Below are 22,724 nucleotides of genomic sequence, written 5' to 3'. Positions count from 1 at the left end.
CAGTTGCTAACAGCTCAGTTGAAATGTCATCACTAATTCCTTGCTGTGCTCCAGGCTTTGAGTGACAGCACTGATAGAAGATCAAAGACAACATTTATCTAAGTCACTTTTGCTGTCTGGTCATGGTTTTAGAGGACAGCATTCGGATTTCAAGTGATGCCTGCTAAATCCAGAGGTTTTGGCAGCTGGATTTGGGGGTAATATTTACAATTCAGAGGGGAACGACTAAAGCCTGAATTTTCACTTCAAAGTCCACTTCCATTTTTCCTTTCCATGTCAGCACTATTGAGATTACAGCTAGACTGTAAATGTATAGAGAACTCAGGAGAGAAAGTGCTTTCCTCCTTTCCCCTCTAGGAACATCAAAGGTGACTTTGCACTCTACAGCGTCCAGCCACCAAGCCTTCCCCAGGCAGCTCAGTGTGGTGATGAATGGGTGACAGGGCAACTGGCACAGCACAGGGCATACCAAGAGCATTGTTCCAGCAGCTGAGCCGACAGCACAGCTCCCTGAACCAGAGGGGAAGCTCCCACCTGCTGTGCACTGCTCACAGCTCTGCAAACTCACACCAGGCTGTGTGAGGTGGCTACTTTGCACTGCCTTCTCCCAGTTCAGTTCCTAGACGTTCATAGGATTAAGTTGGAAGGGACCTCAAAGATCATCCAGTTCCAACCCCCTGCCATAGGCAGGGACATCTCCTGCTGGAACAGGTCGCTCAAGGCCTCATCCAGCCTGGCCTTGAACACCTCCAGGGAGGGAGCAGCCAAACCTGCCTGGGCAACCTGTGCCAGTGTCTCACCACCCTCACTGGAAAGAACTTCTTAGAATCATAGAATCATAGAATCAACCAGGTTGGAAGAGACCTCCAAGATCATCAAGTCCAACTTATCACCCAGCCCTACCCAATCAACTAGTCCTAATGTCCAGTTTAAATCTCCCCTCTGCCACTTCAAATCCACTCCTCCTCACCCTGTCATTACCAGACCTTGTCAATAGTCCCTCCCCAGCCTTCCCACAGGCCCCCTTCACATACTGGAAGGCCACTCCAAGGTCTCCTCGAAGCCTTCTCCTCTCCAGGCTGCAGAGCCCCAAACTCTCTCAGCCTGTCCTCACAGCAGAGCTGCTGCAGCCCTCTCAGCATCTTCATGGCCTCCTCTGGACTGTCTCCAACAGTCCCACGTCCTTGTGCTGGGGGCTGCAGAACTGCACACAGCTCAGCACTTTGTCCAAGTATGCTGAAATTTCAGAAACGAATGGAATTAACAGTGCTGAAAACCATTAGGAATATGGATGAATAATCTGAGATGCATCAAGTCCTGTGGCAGTTGAAACCAGGACCTCAGAACCCGGAGAGGGCTCCTAGCTGGCAGGGGATCCTGAGGCGCGTCGCGAGGCCTGCGGTGGGGAGGGCAGCTGAGGCCCACTCCCAGGCCTGCTGAGCTTGGGTGGGGTGGAGGAGTCCAGAGGCTTTCAGCCCGATAGGCTTGGCCTAGCTTCTGAATGCGTTTGCTCTACCTGCTTGCTCTTCTGGCAAGTAGAATCTCCCCTTGAACTTCCATGCACAGCATGTTTGGCTTTATTGCTGTGGCCACTCGAGCTGCATTTCTAGCTCAGACGTGAAAATTCACAGCACAGAAACTCAGAGGTGGAAGCTCTGAGTGGAGAGGAGAACGCTCTCGGGATAGGCCATGGAATGGCAGCAATGGGGAAGTTCATATCATCTCACAGGATCAGCCAGCTTGGAAGAGACCTCCAAGATCATCCAGTCCAACCTAGCACCCAGCCCTGGCCAATCAACCAGACCATGGCACTGAGTGCCTCATCCAGGCTTTGCTTGAACACCTTCAGAGGCGGCAACTCTAACACCTCCCTGGGCAGCCCATTCCAATGCCAATCACTCTCTCTGCCAACAACTTCCTCCTAACATCCAGCCTAGACCTCCCCTGGCACAACTTGAGACTGTGTCCCCTTGTTCTGTTGCTGGTTGCCTGGCAGAAGAGCCCAACCCCCACCTGGCTACAGCCTCCCTTCAGGGAGTTGTAGCCAGCAATGAGCTCTGCCCTGAGCCTCCTCTGCTGCAGGCTGCACACCCCCAGCTCCCTCAGCCTCTCCTCACAGGGCTCTGCTCCAGGCCCCTCACAGCTTTGTCGCCCTCCGGTGGACACCTTCCAGTACTGCAACATCTCTCTTGAGTTGAGGGGCCCAGAACTGGACACAGCACTCAAGGTGTGGCCTGGGCAGTGCTGAGTACAGGGCAAGAATAACCTCCCTTGTCCTACTGGCCACACTGTTCCTGATACAGGCCAGGATGCCATTGGCTCTCTTGGCCACCTGGGCACACTGCTGGCTCATGTTCAGCTACTATCTGCCAGTACCCCCAGGTCCCTGTCCTCCTGGCTGCTCTCCAGCCACTCAGGCCCCAGCCTGTAGTGCTCCTTGGGGTTGTTGTGGCCGAAGTGTAGAACCCTGCACTTGGCCTTGTTAAATCTCATCCCTTTGGCCTCTGCCCACCCATTCAGCCTGCCCAGGTCCCTCTGCAGGGCTCTCCTACCCTCCAACAGATCCACACTTGTGCCTAACTCAGTGTCATCTGCAAACTTATTGATGCTGGGCTCAATCTCCTTGTCCAGATCATCAATAAAGATAGTGACCAGAACCGGGCCCAGCACTGATCCCTGGGGAACACCACTAATGACAGGCTTTATGTCTGGAAGCACAGCTTTATGTCTGGAAGCACATCTTGTACCTTCCCCTTGCTGCTTCTGCTGCTTCCTCTGTGCCTGCTGCTGTCTTCCCCCACTGCTGTTTCGGCTGCTGCTTCTTTTGCTGCTTCACCACCACTTCACCCCTTCCCCATCTTCCTTAAGCCTATTCTATTTCTGTAGTAGTTTTTTCTCCTTATACTGTTATATTTAAGCTATAAGAAATGCAATTTCATTTCTCCTGAGTTCCCAAAACTCTGTGTTGTAATGAGTTTGCTCTACCAGGGGAGGGATCCACCCTAACCTGGGACAATTCCCCAAAAGGACTAAATAACATTTCTGCCCTCTGGTCCTGGGTAGCTTGTGGCCCAAAACTGGGACAGAACTGGCCCTAAACTGGGATCTTTCAGTGATGTGTTTAGTTCCTCTCTCTGTTTGCAGAGACAAGGGAGCTGAATGACTGAGGGCCATTACATGCCACAGAGTCTTGGAGATTGTAGTGGTGTTCACAAGACCAGAGACGTGCCACAGAATCACAGCATCACAGAATTGTTGAGGCTGGAAAAGACCTCTGAGATCATCAAGCCCAGCCTGTAACCTAACAGCACGACACCATCCCATTGCTTAGCAATCAATGCTGTAACTGTGGAACATATGCAGAGCTGCAGACAGCCACAGTTATGCAGCCTCTTCTGCTCTGCAGGGCTGTATCCCACCAAGGTGGGTCTGTTAAAGCTCTGCCACCGTTCTACTCTCTCTGGAGCTCCTAAGGTGAAAACTCCTGTTTGGCTGTTCTATGAACACCAGCTGCAAACACATGGAAGCCCAGCATACTGCCACAAGTCCTTCACCACACACACCTCTGATTGAATGGGAACCCTGTTCCTAGATGGAGCAGAAAGGCTCTGGCTCTCACTCCATGGAGCTGACAGGATCTGGCTGCCTGGCTGGTGAGAAACACAGGGCTCATCTGCGCTGTAATGAAGACCCACAGAGGCACTTGCTTGCACAGTAGTCTCTGGACACAGTTAAAATGTGAGCTATGTTTTGCTGGGGATTATCATGCTGTTACTGGTTCCCCTGACAGCATCAGCTCCAAAGTGTAGATATGGCCAAGGGGAATGCTTAAAGAATCCAGATGCACTCCTCAGCTTTAATGTGTTTTCCTTTCCCTAAAATAGTACTATACATTTTCTGCAGTGACAGCCATGACTCAGATACCTCAGCAGAGAAGGAGACCAGTTTATTTGGCGTGTGCCTGTTCTCAGCTAAATACCAAGACCCATGTATAGAGCACTTGGCCTCTAATATAACACTTTATGAAAGTGCACAGCACCCAGCAGCCTCTTGTCATCAGAAGCTTCTCTTAATTCTAACCATAAAGACTTCTCTTAATAGCTATGCTACTAAAGAATATCAAATGGAGCAATACACATCTTGGTGTTTAAAGGGTTTTCACTAAAGGTTATAACAGAGTTTTCTGTGAGACACAACTACTGGTCCACAAATCTCTTCCTCTCCACATCTCTTCTTTGAGTACCAGAAATGAGCTTCCACACGGTGTAGAAAAAATAAACAGGCTAGAAGGCATTTACATGAAAAGCACTTAAATAATCTAATCTCTGTAGCTAATTTAAGAACTCCTAGGGAAGGAGAAGGTAGAGATAAGGAATCTTAATGAGGTCAGGCCAAAAATCAACACATGATCAGCAGTCAAATGGTTGCTGACTGCTGCCTGTTCATAGTATGTGATGAGTTTGACATTTTCTCAAGAGGACAGACCATTACAAAACTAGTAAAAACATTCCACTAAAAAACCCACTGAGCCAATATTAAAGCCTTAGTAAACAGTAAAAGCCTGGTAGAGCATTGTTAGTCACTGCTAAAGTATTGCTAAGCAACCTTTTATCCTCCTTAGGACTGGATTAGCTTCATCATGGCAATATCTAGCAGCCCTTCATCCCTGCTCCCAGCACTCAGTTTGAAGTGCTGGGTCATTTTCTTTGAAACTCAAGTGAGAGTTGCCACTCCAGGTCCCAGCCCCTGCCGAGGTGTGGGGCACGTCTGCTGGGAAACCTGTGCTCTCCAGAAGCCAGGCTGGAGGACATGGTGACTAATTCATCTTAAAAGACAAGTCTGGTATTTATTCACCATCACACTTTAACTCTTTGCTGGTTGTAATCAGCAGCTGATATTCCTTTCTAGTACTGATTTGAAGGAGCCCAGCCTTGCCCTTGCCCAAAGCTAAACTAGCTGCTGTCAGGTTATCTGTTAAAGCTCTATTTAACTGCATGTGAAAACTGAAATCAGGAAGCTTCTGGGCGTAGACCTCACTGAACTATTGCTGAGGTAACAGCTTACTGCTCAGCATTGCTACTGTCTTTGTTTTGTGTGCCGTTTACATTTGTGTCATCTCAGCAGGACCTCCACAGTGCTCCTTCCTTGGATATTAGTAATAAATCACCTAGCAGACCAAAGTCAGTCAGGGTATTTTAACTCGTCTAGTGATAAGGGATTTGATCTGCCTCAACATGATCTGAAGCCTAATGTGATGAGGGGTCCATTAGAGACCAGCACCCACAAACTGATACATCAGAAAAGCCAAGGAGCCAAAGAAAAAGAACTTGTGGGGGGATCTCTCTGGGGATTCCCCAGAGAGGCAGTGGAGTTGCCATCCCTGGAGGTATTCAAAAGAAGACTGGATGAGGCACTTAGTGCCATGGTCTAGTTGATTGGACAGGGCTGTGTGCTAGGTAGGGCTGGATGATCGTGGAGTTCTCTTCCAACCTGGTTGATTCTATGATCTTGCAGGTTCCCCAAGTGCTTCCATCCCTATAGTCACAGGTGTTGAGGAAACAGCATCCAGCAGCCCATCCACTCTCCAGGACTACAGAAAGGGTGGGGAGTTCCCAGACACCTTCCCAGCCATCCTTTGTGTCCCTCTCAATTTCATTCTCAGATTAGCATAGCTGCACTAACAATATCACTCCTCAGCCTACACAGTGCTTTATCAAAGGTACAGACATCTTCTTATTCTTTTTTTCCCCCTAATTTTCCCTTTTTTATAGGCTGGCAGATGTAGTTTGTCACCTGCTAGACCCAGAGTGCAGTTTTAAGGAGTGACTGGGATTTAGTCACAGGTGTCTGCTTCAGTTGGCAACTTCCAGTGAACTGCAATCACCAGTTCACTCCAAAAGTTCAAGTGCATGCCTACAAGAGAGGTATTTGCTAACAATATATTTTAATGGCAAGGAAAAAAATCAGTTTGATAGTGAGAACCATTGTTTTTTAGTGAAAGCAAGGTGACAGTTACAGATATATTCATTCAGAGATTGTGCCTGTATCAAAAGGACCATATCAGAGCAGAAAAGGGCTGCCATGCAAGTCAGAACTCATTATCTGTTAATTTTAATTTAGGAAGAGCTCAAAAAGTTAATGCCCTTTCTCAGAGCTTGGGTTGGAGGCTGCATCAGCTCATGTGCTCTTACTTGGGTGAAAAGATGATCTTGCAGTAGTTGTAGAGCTACCACCAACATGACAGACTCTGGGAGGACTCCTCATTGGTTTAAGCAGTTCATGAAGAAAATGATGACTTGGTGTTCTTTCCCCTTTGTTTCCTGAAAAGACACTGAATATAAACACCACAAAAAGTGATTTAGTTTGGTTACAGCAAGGGCTCCAGCTGCTGCCTGAGGGAAAGGAACCAAGGGCTAAGCTTCTGGCTCTGGGGCTATTGGTGATTCTGGCTGCTACACACACACTCTATGGGAGTGCTCCAGTAAGGGCACTGCCTTACTCCCCAGAGCCCCAGAGCCAGCAGGTTAGCCCTCACCCTGGTTGATGAAAATAGGCTGGTAATAGGTAACTGCATTAGTAACAGGCAAAGGCAATGTGGTCAAATTCGAATGACTTTTTGTTTCCAAGTACCCAAATTTCCCAGGTTAATGCCAGCCCAGCAAAAAAGACATCCCTCAGTTTAAAAGCTCAGCCTCCTCCAGCTGGTTGGACTTTCTCGCACACCAGCTGCCCTGGGGCAGAGCTCAGAGGAACAGCAATGCCTGGCTTTAGGCAGGCAGATTTGAGTAAGTGCACGATAGATTTGTTCTTCCTAAACCCCAGCATGTACAGACAGTGTAGCCCACCCTTCCTTCCACATCTTCCCTGTTTGGGGCTGAGTCCTCTTCCTTATCTTCAGTGAGCAGCTCTGACATTCTCCAGATATGCACATGAGGTCATGTAGAGACTTTTTGGCTAAGTACCCTATTTATCCACGACACTTGCACGTAAAGGAGGCTGGGGACATCTTCCCACATTTGAGCCAAAGGCAGAGTTTTATCTCCTCCGGAGCCCCAGAGACACAATACCAATGTTTGCCTCATGCTGCTTTGCTCCTTACCAAGGCTCTCATGACTTTCAAGAGAAGAGGTTGCAAGGCTGTGCCAAAACTGGCAGCTTCCTGGAGAATTTGCCTTAGATAGCTTTAAAAGGGTTGAAGGTAAAGAAGACACCCAGTAAACCACAAGTTGCAGTGAAGTGCAATAATAAAGCAGAAGACTGGGAAAAACCGTGCTAAAGAAAGGGGGTTTGGGGTGAAGCCAGAGCGAGGCTTGTTGCAAATACCGCTGATTGCTAATTAAAGTGCTCCCACTCTTTGTATTCCCTTCTTACAAACTTGCTTCTCTCGGGTCTGGAGACAATGAGGAACTTGCGTTTTCAAGCAAACCTGACGTGCCAAATTGTGATCTCAGTGAAAGTGGTGGAAAGGCACATAAAACGTTCCCTTAGGGGAATGGGAACGGTGGGGTTCGGAAAGGAGCCCCCGGCCAGTCACACGAAGGGAGTTTCATTATTTGGGATGTGAGTTCATTATAAGTGGCTTCAATTATATTTCATCAGTGAGGAGAAAATAGCCTTTTCATCCCATGGATCTAGTTGAGTTGAATGCTAAGCGCATCTGACGCAGCTTTTGGAGGAAAAAAACACCCAACCCCAACAAACCAAACCAAAACAAAGCAAAGCAAAACAAGAACAGTAGCCATGTGAAAGAAACAAACACAACGAGCGCGGCACCTCGGCGCCTCAGCCAGCTCCCTTTTCTCACGGAGCCATCGGATAAAGAGATGAATGAAGTACAGTAGCTTAACATGCACTGCGTGAGGGGGTGCGCTGCCACGTTTGCTGATTTACTAACTCGTTTTGTCGGAGGGGCACTTGAAAGGCTTTGACATTTACAGCTCTGCAGGCAAATGTGGAAGGGAAAGAATAGGCGCTGTATCTCCAAGCTCCCAGCTGCTGGAAAACGTCTCCTGAGAGCGCCAGCGATCCACGTGAGATCAGGAGGCGCTCTTAGCCACAGAGCTGCCCAGGTTTGTCTGTGAACGCTGTTAGAGCAAATACGTCAACAGTCAGTAGGGCTAAAAATGTAAATCAACCTCTCGTCGAGATGTGAAGTCTCTCAGTGGAAAGCTGTGATGCCTTTACTGAGTCTTCTACTCAAGCACTGGGCAGGCTGGATTCAGAACACAGCCCAAAGCCTGCACTTAGCAGTGCTGTATCAGTCACTGAGCATACATGAGGTATCCTAAGATACTCCATAGAATCATAGAATCAACCAGGTTGGAAGAGACCTCCAAGCTCATCCACTCCAACCTGTCACCCAGCCCTGGCCAATCAACTAGACCATGGCACTAAGTGCCTCATCCAGGCTTTGCTTGAACACCTCTGGGGACGGCGACTCCACCAGCTCCCTGGGCAGCCCATTCCAATTCAAAGGGAGTTTAGAATGCTTTCCTGGACTTGAATTGCAAGGCCAGTTTTGTTTATATGTGAAATGTTTTTTCCTGCTGCATGTCTCCTGCCTCTCAAGGGTCTCACAGTTTTCAAGGACATAGCACACACAGACACACCAATAGCAGAACAAGCACAGAATCACAGAACGTAAGAGGTTGGAAGGGATCTCCAGAGATCACTGAGTCCACCTCTCCTGCCAAAGCAGAATCCCCTAGGGCAGGCCACATGGGAATGCATCCAGGTGGGTTTGGAAAGTCTCCAGAGAAGGAGACTCCACGGCCTCTCTGGGTAGCCTGTTCCAGTGCTCTGTCACCCTCATTTGTAAGGAAGTTTCTCCTCCTGTTAAGGTGAAACCTTCTCTGTTCCAGCTTGTAGCTATTGCTCCTTATCTTATTGCTGTGGACCACAGCAAAGAGATTAGCTCCAGGCTCTTGACACCCACTCCTCAGAGATTTATAGACACTGGTCAGATCTCTCAGTCTTCTCTTCTGCAGACTAAACAGCCCCAGAACTCTCAGTCTCTCTTTGTAGGGCAGATGCTCAAGTCCCCCACAGTCAACCTTGTGGCTCTCTGCTGGACTCTTTCCAGCAGGTCTCTGCCTCTCTTGAACTGGGGAGCCCCAAATTTGCCACAGTATTCCAGGTGTGATCATACTAGTAGAGGGGGAGAAGAACCTCTCTAGACCTGCTGGCCACACTGTTCTTGATGCATCCCAGCACATCCTGTGGAGTTTCAAACACTGCACTCACCCATGTTATTACTCACAAAGGTAGCTGCTATCATTTTGATTTGTGACACATTGAAGCTTTTTGCCTTCCTAAATCAATCAGTGGCACCCATTTTTGACAGCATGAGCATTTCAAAGCTCTTCGTCTCAGCCTTACCAGTCTTGGTGCTGGTTCTTGAGAGCAGCAGCATTTTCCTACTCTGCCACACCACCCAGCCACTGTTTCTCTGCTGTTTGCTAACAGGTAGCACTGTGAGAGTCTGCAGCTATCTGTACATCCAGACAGTCTCTGTCAGTCCTTCCCACCTATTTGGCATGACCTGACTATTCACTTAGAATTTTTCACCCATATGAGGAGTATCATGATAAAGACTGAGGAGAGCAAAGGAAGAAGGAGGGTGGAGCAGGAGGTGAAATGAGATGGAGGAGAGGAAAAAGCAAAGATAATACAGCAGTAGGAAAGCAGCACAAAGATACAAGTGGAATGCAATGATTAAGACCAGGGGTAATGACAGAGAGATGATGACAACTGTTTTCACAAGAGGGATGGAGCAATGCTGATTCTGTAAGGTGTAAGCTGTAGGTGAAATATTCTTTATGGGTTATTCTGTGCTCAACTGGAAACCTGTATGGAGAGTAATAACCTGCATTTCCTTCCCGTGAAGGCCAGAACATACAGGAAGAGAGCAGAAAGCTGCCTGCTTGGCTGGCATCCACTATTACAAAGCACTGCTGGTCCTGTAGTTTAGATGTGGTCTGTCTTAACTACACTGAGATGGACAAGAAATAGAAGGCAGCCCTGCTGTGTGCAGAGCTGATTTGGAGAATTCAGCTGAAAGGAGTTTTAAAGGTAGTTCCAGAGGTCACTGATGATATCCATTCTTATGGCTACACTTCTCAAAGACTCGTGTGGAAGACCAACTTCTAATCAAAAAACATATATGAATTTGCTGTCCTCTTCCTCCAGGATGGCTCAGCTAAAACCACTCATCTACAAAACTCATTCGGCCTTCCCTGCACGAGGCATTATTAGGACCCATTACTTTCTCTCACATTCATGTTCACAATGCCTACAAAGTCAGTGTTGGAGGGATGCCATGAGGCATATAGGCATGTGCCCACTGTCCTTTCCCTTCTCAGTGCATGCTGACATAGCTGAACCTCGCTTTTTCTTCTTCAACCACAGAGCCTGGGCCCTGCCCTTCCTGTGTGCAGCAGCTCTAGAGAGAAAGTCCATTTAACTGCTAACTTTTGGGGAGGAGGCATCAAGGGAAATCAATTCCCTTCCTTAAGACTGCTGAAACAAACCCTTCTGTTTCCCAACCCACTGCAAGAGAAGACAAGAAAGGTCCATGGGAATGCACACGGGTCCTGCAGTGCCAGGTGCAGCACCAGTGAGCGGTTATAAAGCGTCAGAGAGAAGTGGGATGTTTTGCTTCTATCCACACAGCACTGTTTAGCAGGTAAGTGCAACATTCCCTCAAACTGCTTGCTGCAGCACAAATCACACCTAGTTCAGATTATTCCTAGGGTATTTGCTTTATTTCCCTTCTTAGAAGTTGATATTGATCACATCTCAGGCTCTGGATATTTTTAATTAAGAAACTCTGCTCTTTTGCAAAGCGAAACAAAGCAGTGGAAGGAAGGCTGCTGCCACCCTCATTTTCTGTTGCATATAAATGACTGATGCCATTCTGTGAGAATGCCTTTTGAAGTGCACAGTTGACCACTGCCACCCACCACGCACAGATCAGCTCTGATTCCCTCCAAGCACAGATCAATTCCTTAAGCTTTATGTTTCTCAAGAGTGTATATGACATCTTTAGGCTGGAGATAAGGTCAACACCAGATTACTTGCCTCAGATGATGAGTTTCTAGGCTTGATTCATCTTGACTTCTATAAAAAGTGAATATAAAATAGAATTGTAACTGGCTTGGAAAGAAAATGAATTAAGTAAAACAAATCATTCTTTTCTTCTGCTCTGATGCTGGCAATAAACATCAGCGTAGCTGTGAAATGCAAACGAGGAAGGGCTTTCACTCACTGACAGCAGACATCACATTGCCAGAGAGATGGCCTTGAGATCCCTGCCAGTCGCAGTCACAAGCCATCCCTATGGCAACTAAAGCAGGAGCTTGCATGGAAGAGTAATACTGGGGAAAAGGCTTAGTTAATATGCTCTAGCAGCTGAAAATAAGACAAAAGTCAGCTCCACAGAAGCAGCCTGGTTTCTGCAGATCACATCAAGGGCTTCATCCCCAGCAAGCAATAAGAACTGCTACCAGGTAACAATTCAGCTGTGCCGTGGGGACATACCACTGGACATCCTGAGTCTTGGTCTTTGATTATCCTGTTTCAGAATCTGATTATACCACACAGTGACCTTAATCTGGCCCACACATACAATTTTCCTTCCTATAAAAAGAAAATGCAAGGAAAAGCCTGGAACCTGGGCACTGAGCAGACAACACACCCTGGCTGAGGAGCTGTCTGAATGCTATGAAGCTCATGTTCCTCCTTCCAGATGTAGCCAGGGAACTAAAGCTGCTTCCAACACATCCTTTTACAGTCCACTTTCCACCCCATAGATACATGCCAAAATGCAGGAATGTTCCAGAATCTCAGAACCTCTGGGAAAAAAAAAACCAAAACCAACCCAAAACCCAGATATGGGGCAAGTAGAAAACTGAAATCTGTTCTGAACTTCATGCTGATGCTAGAGATCGCTTTCAAGAGAACTACAAGAGTGGTCACACCACTCCTCAGGGAACACAGCTTTGCCTTCCTTCTTTATGCTTTCAGTATCTTACAGCCAGTAATTCTTCAGCAGATTGCTTTTTTGGTGCCTCCATTTGAATACTGAACAACAGGCATCTGTTAAGGGCCCACTGGTTTTTCAACATCTGCCTCTCATTTCTCTCTTTTCCTTTGGCAATGATTACAAGAAAGGTGAAAATCACTAAATGCAGGAGGAAGATAGCAAAATTTCTTTGTTGGAAGCAACAAGGATGAACAAGAATGAATTAGACACCAATAAGATAGCCCAGCTTTCTGCAAGCAGCAAGAAATCCTGGAGAAATGGTGAGTGGCCAGTAAGGAGAACGACTGAGAAGAAAGGACTGGGTTAGGTAAGAAGCCCAGACACGTTCCAAAAGGAAGCAGAGAGCTAGTGCAAGTAATTGTCAGTGAATCACCAACCAGAGCAACTATGGAAAAAGAGTTTATTATCTGATAGTTACAAGAGTTGGGGAGGGACAGGATCACCAGAGACATCTGCACAGTGTTTGCATCAGCCTAATTGTGCCAACATTAACATTAGCCAACAGGAACTGAGCTCAGTGCATTAAATAAACTTGCCAGTGTTAACCTGTTAAAACTCTCTGAGTGCTCAACAGAGCCAAGCCCTTCTTGAGCCCACCTGGAGCAGCATATGGCACCACCAACCAGAGTAATCCTTTTAATCCATATATTGTGGCAACTTGTAATGAGCTACAGTGTTTTCCACTGTTTCTAATTCAACCCTCCTCAGAAATGGCTTTCAGCTTCTGCTGCCTCATGGAAGGCTTTTCTGAGGTTATTCCAGTTACTGTTGTGACTTCATTTCCTTGTAGACTTGTGATTACCAGCACTGGCTGGACAAACAGGCTCAAAGAGTGGTGGTCAGTGTAGCTAAATCCAGCTGATGGCTGGTCACAAGTGGTGTCTCCCAGGGCTCAGTGTTGGGACCACTTCTGTTTAACATCTTTATGATGACCTGGATGGAGACATAGAGTGTGTCATCAGTAAGCTTGCAGATGACACCAAGTTGGGTGGCAGTGGTAGGGAGGCTCTACAGAGGGATTTGGATAGATTAGATCAATGGGCCAACATCAGTGGGATGAGCTTCAACAAGGCCAAATACCAGGTCCTGCACCTGGGTGACAACAACCTCAAGCAATGCTATAAGCTTGGGGAAGTGTGGCTGGAGAGCTGTCAGGCAGAAAGGGATCTGGGGGTTGTGATCAACAAGCAACTCAGTATCAGCAGGCAGTGTTCCCAGGTGGCAAAGAAAGCCAATGGCATCCTGGCTTGGATTAGAAATGCTGTGTCCAGCAGGGATAAGGAGGTGATGGTCCGCTTGTACTTGGCTCTGGTGAGGCCACACCTGGAGTACTGTGTGCAGTTTTGGGCACCTCAATAGAAGAGGGACGTTGTGGTGCTGGAGTGAGAGCAGTGGAGGGCAAGGAAGCTGGGGGAGGGCCTGGAGAATTAACCTTATAAAGAAAGACTGAAGGAGCTGGGTATAGTTAGTTGGAAAAAAGAGGAGGCTGAGGGGAGACTTCATCATACTCTATAACTACCTGAAAGGACACTGTGGAGAGGTTGGTGATGGTCTCTTCTCAGAGGTATAGAACAAGAGGGAATGGCCTCAAGCTGTGACTGGACAGATTTAGACTGGATATTAGGAAAGATTTTTTCCCAGCAAGAGTGGTCAGGCATTGGAATGAGCTGCCCAGGGAGGTGGTTGAGTCAACAACCCTTGATGTGTTTAGAAGTCTTTTGGATGTGGTGCTTGGGGATATGGTTTAGGGTGAACCTTGTAGAGTAGGAACATGGGTTGTTTGGTGATCCTGAGGGGCTTTTCCAAGCAGAATGTTTCTGTGATTCTGTGGTTCTGTGACTGGCAAGTGGGCCAGTAGTGTCAGCAGACTGTCTGAGGTTGAAGCAGGTCCCAGAAGTGAAGCACAAAGGCTTCAGGTCAGGACACCAGCAGATGAAACTCCAGAGGCTTTTTCCAGTGGTGGGACCATGTAGGCTCCCATTTCTCAGAGAAGACTCTTGCATCTCCATGTCTTGTGTTGTGTGTACTTAAAGGTGCACGCTTTGGCTTGGTCTGCCAGGCCTCCCCTTCTCATTTTGGTGAACAGTGAAAGTGTGGTCGCAGGGAGCAAAGAATGGAATTAGGTCTTTCTGGATCTATGACGTTTTCCTCTCTAATTGTTGCTCCAAAGGTAAGATAAGAGAAGTCTTCTGATGGCAGACCACAGAGTTCTGCTGCATGGTGAGGTCAAAGAAGGAGAAGGGACTTCTCTGTAGCAGGGAATTTATTCTCCCATGCCTCACATTGCTGTTAAAATGTAGTTTGGTAGTTTCGCACAGAGGCGCAGCCTGTGCGTGGCCAGATACCACTCACAGGGGAATCATCAGGTCTAAACACCAGCTTGGTCACACTTAGTTGTCTGAGACTTTGAGTAGAGCAGAAAGTCAACAAGGGGGAGAAGCAAATATTGAGTCCAACTTCACTGTCTTTCCCAGAGAAACAGCCTTCTCCTCTGTGGCCAGGACTGGCACAGGCAATTTCCTCCCTGAGTCCTGGTTTTCTTGGCAAAAGCTGTTTATTTTATTGTGTAATTTTTCTCCCAACGGGTCCAACCCCTGACTTGTTTCAAAAGTATTTGGCAGTCTCTTTCTCATCACCCTTTTGGTTGCCTCTGCGTTTTGGGACTGCTCGTGGGGTGGTGCACTGCTGCTGGGTGACATTTGCAGACACACTGGTGACAGAAGCAGAGAGCCACAACAACTTCCTGAGGTGAGACTTCCCGCTGATCTGTGTGTGTGACTCCCTTTGTAGATGTGTTGCTTCTTATTTTCCTTTGGCTATCATGTGATGTCCCAGCTGTAAAAATTACATCACCATTGCCCTGATACAAATTCCAGTTATTCACACTCTGCACAGCCCTGCTGCTCCCATCTCAGAGCTGGGGCTGAGAAGCTTCTAATGGTCTCAATGCTGGTCCATCATCTCCTGAAGTTAAGGGTTATCTCTGTAAATAATTCTGTAAAACAGCAAGAGCACATCGAGCAGAAGCAGCTGGGCTGTGTTTGCAGGTGACAAGCTTCAGAGTTAATTTAATCTCTTTCAGCAAGCCTATAAAATACCATTTTCACTTTTCCTTGCTAAATCGTCCTGCGAAGGCTGTGTTTTATTCTCCACTTGACCTGAGCACTGGCAAAACGAGGGCTGAGATGTAAGGAAGGGTGAAGGCAAAGACATTTTGCATTGTCTGGTGTTCAACAGAATGCAGTGAACAAAAAGAGTATGAATGTGGGATGGTGTGTGTGAGCAGTGCTCCTGGAAATCGCCTTCCATAGTAGCTAACCGATAAAAGGAATTCAAACTGTATGAAGGACTCAGTTCTCAGCAGGAAGATGTCGCTTCCAGGACTTGATTCACTGGGTACATATTTCAACAGTAAATCAAGAGTATTTGATATTTAAATATACCTTCTATTACGTGTCTTCAATTTATACAAAATCGAAAATATAAGGATTAAAAACTTTTTTAAATGAGTTTTAAGAAACCCAAAACATTTGCAACACAATCAAACACAATTAACCCTCAATCTTCTGCAATTGTCTGCCCATTTGCCTCAAATCCTTTCCCATCAAAATCCATTAATCCTCACTAAACTACTCATCTCAACCACAAACATAAGGGGACCCTCCCTGTGTCACAGCCATGAACTGCAGAATTGTCAGGGTTGGAAGAGATCTCAAGGACCATGTAGTTCCAGCCCCCCTGCCATGGGCAGGGACACCTCACACTCGATCAGGTTGCCCAGAGCCCCATCCAGCCTGGCTGTAGAAATCTCCAGGGATGGGGCTTTCACCACCTCTCTGGGCAACCTGTTCCAATGTCTCATCACTCTCATGGTGAAGAACTTAACATCCAACCTGCACCTACCCACTTCTAGTTTTGCTCCATCACCCCCAGTCCTATCACCTGACATCTTAAAAAGTCCCTCAGCAGCTTTCTTGTAGCCACCTTCAGACACTGGAAAGCCACAATAAGATCCCCTCAAAGTCTGATCTTCTCCAGACTGAACAATCCCAACTCTCTCAGTCTGTCTCCATAGCAGAGGTGCTCCGGCCCCCTGATCATCCTCATGGCCCTTGTCTGGACACACTGCAGCATGTCCACATCTTTCCTGTAATAAGGGCCAAATCACACAGAAATCAAAATTCACCTCCTTGATGGTCTCTCTAGCTGAGAGATTCATGCAATTAAGGCAAGGTGTATTGGAAAAACCAGAAAAGGGTCAGTTTGGGAAAGCCAGACCTCTGTCACTGCAGGTTTATGATGCTTGAGCATAGCATGGCAGCAGTATTTTCAATATCTATCAAACTGTTGAGTCTTAAAGAAAACACTGAGCTGGTGGTTGGAAGTGATGAAGATAAAAAAGGCAGAGAAGGAGAGCTACATTACCACTGTGTGTGAAAGTACTGCAAGAAGAAGTATTGACTGAGCCAGTCCCAAAGAGCATTGAACTACTGAGTGACAGAAAGAGTAACCTTGAACACAATGTAAGATACAATATGAGACGCTATGAGAGTTGAGGCTCTTCAAACTGCAGAAGAGAAGGCTTCAAGGAGACCTTGTGGTAGCTTTCCAGTATCTGAAGGGGTCCTACAGGAGGGCTGGGGAGGGACTATTGACAAGGCCTTGTAATGACAGGATGAGGAGGAATGGGTTTAAACTGGCAGAGGGGAGATTTAAATGAGATGTTAGGAAGAAGTTCTTTCCAGTGAGGGTGCTGAGACAGTGGCACAGGTTACCAATGGAGGCTGTGGATGCTCCCTTCCTGGAAGTGTTCAAGGCCAGGTTGGATGAGGCCTTGAGTGACCTGTTCTAGTGGGAGCTGTCCCTGCCTAAAGTGGAGGGCTGGAACTGGATGATCTTTGAGGTCCCTTCCAACCTAAACCATTCTATGATTCTATGACTCTGTGCTATATCTGGAGAGTTATCTTCATAATTTAAGCATCACTGACATCACAGACAACACATTACAGCATCCACACCCACCAACCCACCACATCTTCACTTGTGCTGTCCCGTGCAGAGCTGCCTGGATGCAGTGTGGTTTAGTAAGAAAAATTACTAGAAAAGAAAAAGTCAATAGAAAATGACAGATTAAAAGACTTTTTTTTTTTTTTAAATAGGTATCCAGCTTAGCACAGCATTAGGAATGTAAGGTGAAATGCTCAAGCTTGCCAAAGTGAGGTGGTGGCAATAAGCTGAGGGCTAAAAACTGCCATGGACATAAATCTTAACTGAATTTCAGCGTGTTGGCCAAGGAGCCAATGCAGGCTGGGGAGGAGGCTGCAAGGGTCAAGAATGGCAGTCGGCAGCTGACAAGAAGCTGTTGAACAAGAGCTGTTCCATGGCCAGGCTCATTTATAACTATAGGTTAGTGGGGGTTGCTGTCTGAAGAGGTACAATGATTTTTCTGTAGGAATTGAACATCAGCCTGGAACCAAAAGCCCCAAGAACAGCAAACATGCTGCAGTAAGGGCACTGACTGTTCAGAAAACAAACTGTGTTTTTGCTTTGGCTACAGATCAAATTGTGGGTAGAAGTTCAGGTCATTTCTCTTTCTGTCCAGACGAGTCTTACCATTTCTAGCTTGCTGTTGGCCTTGCCACTTCTGTCTGAGAGCTGCTAGTACAGCAATGTCTTCTGTAACATATTTTAGACTCCCTGTCATTACTGCCTCTGCAGTTTGTCATTTGCAGTCCATCGCTCCCACTTTTCCCCTTTCCCATTCTGAGGGACTTTTCAGACCGGAGATGAAGTGCTGGATTGGATGGGCCAAATCCATTTTCCTACAGACAGTTTGTCACGGTAGGATTCACAGAGTCATGATTGTCATCCATTTCTGCTGAGCCTTACAGAAACCCTGGGCACCACTTCTTTGAGTGCTCAGTCTTCAGACCCTTCTATGCACTTTGTTTATCCGACTTCATAATACAACAGAAGTTTTGACACCCTGGATTGCCCTTATGGCAACAGCACTTTTAATTGAAACCAGAGTTCACTACTGCATCAGCAGGAAAAAAAAGGACTTGTTTTCCTAATGTGATATGTGATGTGGGATATTGGCCCATGAATTTAGGCCAAAAAACATTCTTTCATTTTTCAAGTTAAATCCTTATTGCTTCACTTACCCTTTATCGTTCTAGAAATGGAAATCTCATAAAGGTAGGACTCAAAACAAAGTTGTTACCAAAAAAGCAAGAAGCAAATATAGATTTTAATTTATTTCTTTAATGTTCTTAATTAGAGTCATACAATTTCAGAGTAGAAAACTTCCATTAGAATGACATCATTAAGTACAGGACTATGTGTTCCCATGGCTCAGCAACCTTAGTAAATATATCATTAGCGGGACACAGAGAGAATTTTTGGTGTTGGTCTTCTTGTTTTCAGCAGCTTAACACATGAAGGATCCAACTGCCATTATTTTTCCATCAGTGTTGCTGTTGTCCCTGTGAAGGTATGTTGTGTGGCTTGAGATGTAAGGGGAAGGGATTCACATGACTGCCCATGACTCACACTAAGACTGCCTTTCCATAGCCTGGTAAAATCTAGGACACATCGTGGAAGGCTGAAAACCATTAATGTAACACATTCTGAAACTGCAACAGGCAACTCAGACTCCTTCCAATGAATCTGTGTTTAAATCATGTCATGTTTTCCTGCCTTTTTCAAGGAAACACAGGGAGGTGGTGGGAGCTCCATCCCTGGATGATTATAAGGCCAGGCTGGATGAGGATCTGGGTTTGGGTCTAGTGGAGGGTGTCCCTGCCCATGGCAGGGGGATTGGAACTAGGTGATCCTTGGGTCCCTTTCAACCCTGACAATTCTGTGATTCTCTGATATCAGTGGGAGACAATGTAGAAGATACTGAGTATTTTGGAAATTTTCTGTACAGGAAGAGGTTTACCACAGCTAAACCCAAGGTATTAATCTCTTACTGGATCTCCAAAGCATGAGTATGGGGACCTGTGCAAAGTGCTAATTACTGCCTATGCCTGTCTATAGGTGCTAAAGTTGCACTCTGCTCACCTGCTGATCTAAGTACTCTTCAAGGCTTGGTCCTCATCTACTTCAGCATTAATGGACTCATCCTATTACTGTTTCTCCAACTGAAATAGTTTCTTCTCTCCAGTCAGCAGGGCTGCTCTGCTGTGAGATGCATTGTCCCTTTTTACTGGTACCATGCGACCAAAAATAAATTAGAGATGAAATAGCACAAAGTTTTAAAACATTAATAATTGATCTGTTAAATGTAGAATCATTATTTCTGCTAGTAAATGGTTTCTGATCTCTATAAAGTCCTTTAAGTGAAGAACATGCTGGGTGTACAATTAAAAGTAAGGGTGTAGACTGTATCTGACGAATGGAGCTCAAGCATGACCACATTGTACTCCCATATGGACGTCAAGGTCAGGTTCTGGGGAACACAGCCCAGCCCATACTGTCAAGATGGATATTGAATTGGTTGGAAATGTTATTTGAAGCTGCTATATGTTCAACTCTTTTGGAGCTTATCCTTAAGGGATTAAGAATGGCAGTGTAATCTGTGCAGCCCAAACTGTTCCACCTGAACCTACACATTGGGGAGGAGGTGGTGGGAGAGGGTTAGTGATCATCTGTGTCTTGCTGGTGGGGACAAACCATAACTTTTCCCTCTGGCATGGAAAAATGAGAGGCAGTGCAGAGCTCTGTCAGCCTGTGTGTTGTACTAAATATCCACTAACATTCCAATTCCAATGGAAAAAAAAATAAATAGAGGAAAGAACTTATTGACAGCTGTAGATGTGGGCTCAGGATTGAGCAGTGTCAGAGCAGCTCAGCAGATCTCACACCCTGAGGCTGCTAAAAGACCCTTTTTTCCCCCAGTTACCTTAACTGTGTGAGTTAAAACAACTGCTTCTTCTCCCTGCCAGTCATGACCCATTACTCCTAAAAGGAGTGGAGAGTGGAACTTCTCACCCTGATCCACTATTGACTCTGTCTGATGTTGCCAAGCTTAGTCTGGTTTACCTCCTCTAATGAGACCCTTCAGAGAGAGGAGAAGACACAGCAATTGGCCAGCACAAAGCAGCTTTGCAATGTGAAAACAACTGCTTCCTAGCCCTGGTGAGCATAGAATTGTGTGACTTGGGTTCGAGATAACCTGCAGAAGGTCTTGTTGCTTTGGAAGAGCTATTGCTTGCTCCTGCATCATCTGACCGACATCCATCTGACGGCCAGACTAGACCTTTGTAAGTGCTGTGCTCCACCACTACCCTGGTAGCAGACTGGAGGTCAGAGCCGTGTTAGGGTGCTCAAAGCGAGCTCCTGTTTCCTGTTAGTTAATAGCAGAGAATAATGAAGGTCGACAATGCTGTAAACAAAACTGCCTCCATGGAAACACAGCCGCTTTACTCTTGAACTCTTCAAAACAGGAATGATTAATTTCGCCTTTTTTTCTTCAGTTTTTGTGTTTTAAACGCTTACACAGGCAAACGTGGGCATGTTCTGGCAATTAATAACCAGCTGAGTCAGAGATCTTCAAGGGAGCTTGTAATGAAGTGCCAGGAAGCATCTTCCTCTGTTACATTGAAGTTCTTGTACCCGGAATGCAATCTCTATCGCTCAGCGCTTTGGCTTCGCCTTTTTGGGCTATACCAAGCAGATCCATGCAATTGCCTCAGGGGAGATACTTTTCTTATTGCCTTTGACAGTTAAAAATGTGGTACCTGAAATTTCACTTGCTTGAGCACCTGAGTGTAAGTCATGTGAGCCTGATCTGGTGACACTTCCCCCCAAGGAGGGTGTCACCAGGCTGGTTATATGGTTCTTGCAACCACACCAGCTGGATAGATTTGTCCACAACCGAGCACAAAGATCAGCCAGTTCATGCTGGGAATAGGAAGTGAATACAAACTCGTGGGTCACAGCCTGCATCCTCCTCCTCAGTTCGTAGGTGTGCTCCTTGGCTGCAAATCAGGTGGAGACATGTCAGGGGAGATTTCACTGCAAAGGCTCCACTTCTGTGGTATTGCATCAGGAAAATCAGGTTAATGATCCTTCCAAATAAAGGGCTTGTTCCAAGAGACCTATATTTAGGGTCCATGATTCAGAGTTCCAAATGGACTTATATGACAATGCCTGAAAGTGCTAGCAAAACTAACAGCAACTCTGCAGGCATCTACAGACCAATTTGAAGCACACAGTTTCTTGTTTTTAGGGTAGCAGATTTCTATCCCTGGGCAACTGAGGATTCTGAAAAGACACAGATTAAATCTGGGCTCAGGACTTGAATTTGGCTCTGCACTACACTGACCTGAATAAGGTAAAAGACAGTATGAGCAAGGTCATCACTTGGCTCAATAAGCTTACACAGCTCCTTACAGCCTTTATCATTCAGGCCTCCTTATCTTGCTCCATCTGCTCCATTCCACTGATATTTTTAGCATGCATTCACTGTACAGTTTTTCCAGTCTGGCTGCCTGACCCTTTGGTCTCCTAACAATGCAGCTGCAATGCAAGTGGTGCACCAGCAAAGGCTGCCAGTGAAGTGGGATTTTTTTCCAGCTCCCAGAATAACCCCCAAATTTGACCAATTCCTGTCCCCTTGGAGCTGTTTTTTTAACGACTCAAGCTGGGAGGTTTTTTTTCTGTAAGGTTCTGTTAACTTATAAATGGCTGCAGCCAGGCTTTGAAGTTAACACTTCATTAAGATTAATTGGGGAAGTTCACACCTCTGCTGGGAGTTAGTCTAGCAGACTGGGAGACAGAAGTGGGCTGATTTACACACTGGTGCCTGGCTTTGTAGCTGTAAAAGCAAGGGCAGGGACCGACTCAAAGAGCAGTGGAGAGCTGAAAACTGACCCTGCTCCACAGACTGAGCTTAATAAAGTGAATGGATGATGATGGCAACTGTCTTGAACTTGCACTACAATTTCAGGTGCCAGGCTCAGGGCATGAAAGGCTGGGGATACATGATTAAACCTTATGTTACTGGTGGTGGATAAACAAAGGTACATTTTTCCATTTGGCTACTGCTGCCTGGTGTGAGCTGGAGATTATTCACTGCAAGGGGAAGGGAAACAGGGCTGGGCTCCTGCTGACACATAGGCTGTGTCCGGTGCACTGTGTCTATAGGAGAGGTCTCCAGGAGGATGCGGGGGGAGGAGGAGAGATGTGTAATTGTCTCTTCCCCTTGTGTTAGGCCACATGTTGGGAAGGAAGAACCCTGCAACATGTCAAGTCCATCAGGACCAGGAAAGCTGATGCCCTTTCAGCCTCCAGACTTGGCAGTGTTAAGACTCAATTTAAAGGACTTGGATTGTTGGACTCAATGATCTTAAAGGTCTTTTCCAACCAAAATGATTCTATGTTTATTCCTGGTACCATTGGCTCTCTGCTGCAAGCAGCAATCAAAACTGGGCACAAATGGAGAATGGTTTTAAAACCTTGCTGTGGGGGAAGTTTTTTGCAAGTCTTACCTGTCAGTGTGGTTTTTATGGTGGCAAAAGGGGGGGGAGATTCTTATGTCAGCATCCTTCTAGAAAAGGAGTACAAGTCCTATCAATGGTCCCTACATCATACTTGTGAAGGAAAAGGGGCTGAAATCTCTACCTGCTCTTCTGTCCTCCCCAGCCCTGCCGTTGCCAGCTGCCCCTTGCCAGAA

This window comes from Pogoniulus pusillus, chromosome 26, assembly GCF_015220805.1.
Source record: "Pogoniulus pusillus isolate bPogPus1 chromosome 26, bPogPus1.pri, whole genome shotgun sequence".
NCBI lineage: Eukaryota > Metazoa > Chordata > Aves > Piciformes > Lybiidae > Pogoniulus > Pogoniulus pusillus.
Note: the sequence above shows the minus strand (reverse complement) of the source record.